The following is a 3,310-nucleotide window of genomic DNA, read 5'->3' on the forward strand; positions in this document are numbered from 1 at the left end:
GTAAACATCATTTTGACATGGTTACAATATCGATACTCACGGATCAGTCTAAACCTGTTAAATTCAAATACGGCAAGACTTGTGCGATTACACTTTAGACCGCGCGCTGTGACGACGCACTAAAATGTTGTCCCAGAGAGTGTACGGTGACCCGGACGCATATACGCATTATTATATAACGCAAGCCGGTCATGGTTTGGACGGATTTCACGGTACCGAATTCATGCATGGTTCTGGCCTCGCTGGGTTATTTCGGGGGCTGTTCCGTCGTGTCGTTCCCCTATTTAAGAAAGGTGTGGAGCTTGTAAAACCGCACGTGAAAACAGCCGCCCGTAACATCGCTAAAGACGTTGTCACTACGGCTTCGACCGCCTTTATGGATCGTATAAATAGGTTGACGCAGGGCCAGGAGGGCTCTGGTGTCGTACAAATACGTAAAAAAAAATGCGTAAAAGAAAACGTGCACGCGCTGCCGCTGTCTTACCAACTTTTATGAATAAAGTAGCACAACCTAAGAGACGTCGCCGCCAGAAAACAAGAAGTCGTTCACCGAGCGACATCTTCTAGTCCTACGCTATGGCTTTCGTGCATGACGCTCCGCCGAGTACGCCAAATCAGAGTTGGGTATCTTTCAAATACCGCCTACAGAAACAAACATTGATAAATCACTTTATGTAGAGGTGCAGCCAATCGCCGCAATCACTGACAATGCCCCTTTGGAATTCTACATCACTGGCAGCGGTGAATATTATTACAACCTTAATAACACATTGTTACACGCCATTTGCAAAATCATTAGTCCTGATAACACACCCATACCAGAAGGATCCCGCGTTGCACTTATTAACTACCCTATAGCGAGTCTTTTTAATCAACTGGATATAACGCTCGGCGTCACGTTGATTTCAAGAAGCGACAACCTTTATACGTATAGAGCATATATAGAGTCCCTAATAAATTATAAGTCACAAACTTTAGCGTCCCAATTTACAGCCGGTTTATTATATAAAGACACAGAGGGACATCATGATGACAGGGTTCTCGACGGACGTAATGAAGGCTTCAGCAAGAGAGCAAAGTATTCCGCCCGATCTAGAAGTGTGGAATTAATGGGCCCCATTTACGCCGATATATTTAATCAACCGAAGTTAATACTGAACGGTTTAGATCTAAAGATAAAATTGACCAGAAACAAAGACACTTTCTGCCTTATGTCGGCCGAGGCGTCCCATTTTAAAGTCCAAATACAGCACACTTCCCTGTTTGTCAAAAGAGTACAAGTATCGCCCGCTGTAAGAATCGGTCACAGTCGCGCTCTGTTAACAGCTAACGCAAAGTACTCGATCGATCGGGCGTCGCTTAAAGTGTATAGCGTACCCGCCGGTACGCGCATATCTAACCACGAGAATCTTTTCCTCGGAAACCTACCTAAAACAGTAGTACTAGCGTTTGTGGATAACGAATCATTTTCCGGGAGTTACCAAAGAAATCCTTTGTGCTTCAACCACTATAATGTGAATTATGCAGCCTTATATTTGGATGGTCAACAGATCCCGGCAAAACCTTTTCAACCTAACTTCCAAGACGAATCAGCTGTTCGTGAATATATGTCCCTAGTACATATTTCGGGGAAACACAAGGCCGACAACGCTTTATCCATCGATCGGTACGAGTTTTTGAACGGTTAAACTTTGTTCGCTTTTGATTTATCGCCGGATCAAGAGCCAGGCGGTCATTTCTCTTTAGTAAAAACTGGCAATCTGCGAGCTGAAATTAGATTTGCTGAACCGATTGCGAACACAATTAACATGATTGTATATTCAGTTCATGAAAATATTATTGAAATAAATAATCGGCGGGAGGTATTATATGATTTTCAATAAACATGAATAATTATGAAATTGCCTGTGTTATTAAAGCTGATATTAACGCCAGGCGCATATTTAAAGGTGTATTCCCGTGCAATTTATTACCGGTGGGTAAAATCATCGACAGGCCCGCGGCATACATTGTAAATACGGCCCTATCACCAGTAATGTGGCACTATTTATGGACTCTTTTAAGAGGGTGTTTGAGGAGCCAGGTCAAGCTTCTTCTGCGGCCTCCTCGCTGCTGCACGTCTGTCAAGGAAGCTGGTCGGTGGGCCAATATGCGATTCAGTTCCGCACCTTAGCGTTTGAAGTTTCGTGGAATGAGTAGGCTTTGGTGGCGGCCTTTTGGGAAGATTTGTCTGGACGTATTAAGGACGAACTTGCAGGTCGTGATGTGCCTACCTCCCTTGAGGCACTGATCTCTCTTGCTATTAAAATCGACATACGGTTTTCGGAGCGAGCCCTGGAGGTCCGTCAGTAAAAAAGACTTCCACAACACCTGTTTAAGTCTAATATGTCTCAGCCTCCATTACACATCTCCTTTTCAGATCCTGAACCAATGCAGGTGAATTCCTCTCGGCTCTCGGATGAGGAATGTCGTCATCGCATGTCTTCTGTGTTGGCTGGTGCAGATGATGCAGAGAATAAATCAGACATATATGGATGGCTGTAGTTTACTAGGATTCATTTGTATTGAAGAGACTTACAGCAGAGAGCATGGGTGCTCATGTTAGCAAAGGAGATATGGAAGAACAACAACCATAGAAAACAGGAAAATGCTATAACAGATAGTCAACACATAGAACACTATGATAGAGTATTTGTGTATAGTGACATCTGGTGGTCAAACTCAATACTTCAAATACATAGGCATGCAGGGAAATAAACCAAGCAATGTATAACACAGCATGAAACAATGTTCAGTCTCCAACATTCTGTACTCTGGTGGTTTCTTCCTGGAGATCTATAGTTCTGGAGGGCTGCTTGCTTGTCACCAGCTGAGGTAGATGACTCAGGCTGGGGAGAGTGATCTTTAACCTCAGCCGAGGTTTGGATCCTAGGTTGAGATCCCTGTAACTGGGAGCTCCTACCAACACAGCCTTCCCCAGCCGGGGGGCTGGTACGCACTAACTAACTTCCTTCTCCTCCTCATGAGACAGGACATGGGACCAGCCCACTTCTGCTCACACGGGGGAGACTAGGCTGGAATGAACTATTCTAGGCTAGATACTAACTGACTATGGTCTGCTACACATTGCTGCCACCTGCTGGTGTACATTGAAATTACAGCAAATATATAATACAGGCCTAAAAATACATATAATGGCAAATGCAAAGTTAAATTACACAAAGTGACAATACGCATATACAGTACACCTGACATGATGTAGCAGGGAAACAGAAGTTTAGTGACATACTTCAGGATGTTACAGTAACAA

At 43.9% G+C, this 3,310-nt stretch overlaps 1 long non-coding RNA gene across 1 annotated transcript; it reads left to right on the forward strand.

The window, feature by feature from the left end:
* Window positions 1-261: 261 nt before the first annotated feature.
* Window positions 262-437, forward strand: LOC120991876. The gene is made up of 2 exons (XR_005776847.1): window positions 262-293; window positions 327-437. It is a non-coding gene; the product is annotated as an uncharacterized LOC120991876 (long non-coding RNA).
* The last annotated feature ends 2,873 nt before the right edge of the window (window positions 438-3,310 follow it).

This window comes from Bufo bufo, chromosome 2 (genome assembly GCF_905171765.1).
Source record: "Bufo bufo chromosome 2, aBufBuf1.1, whole genome shotgun sequence".
NCBI lineage: Eukaryota > Metazoa > Chordata > Amphibia > Anura > Bufonidae > Bufo > Bufo bufo.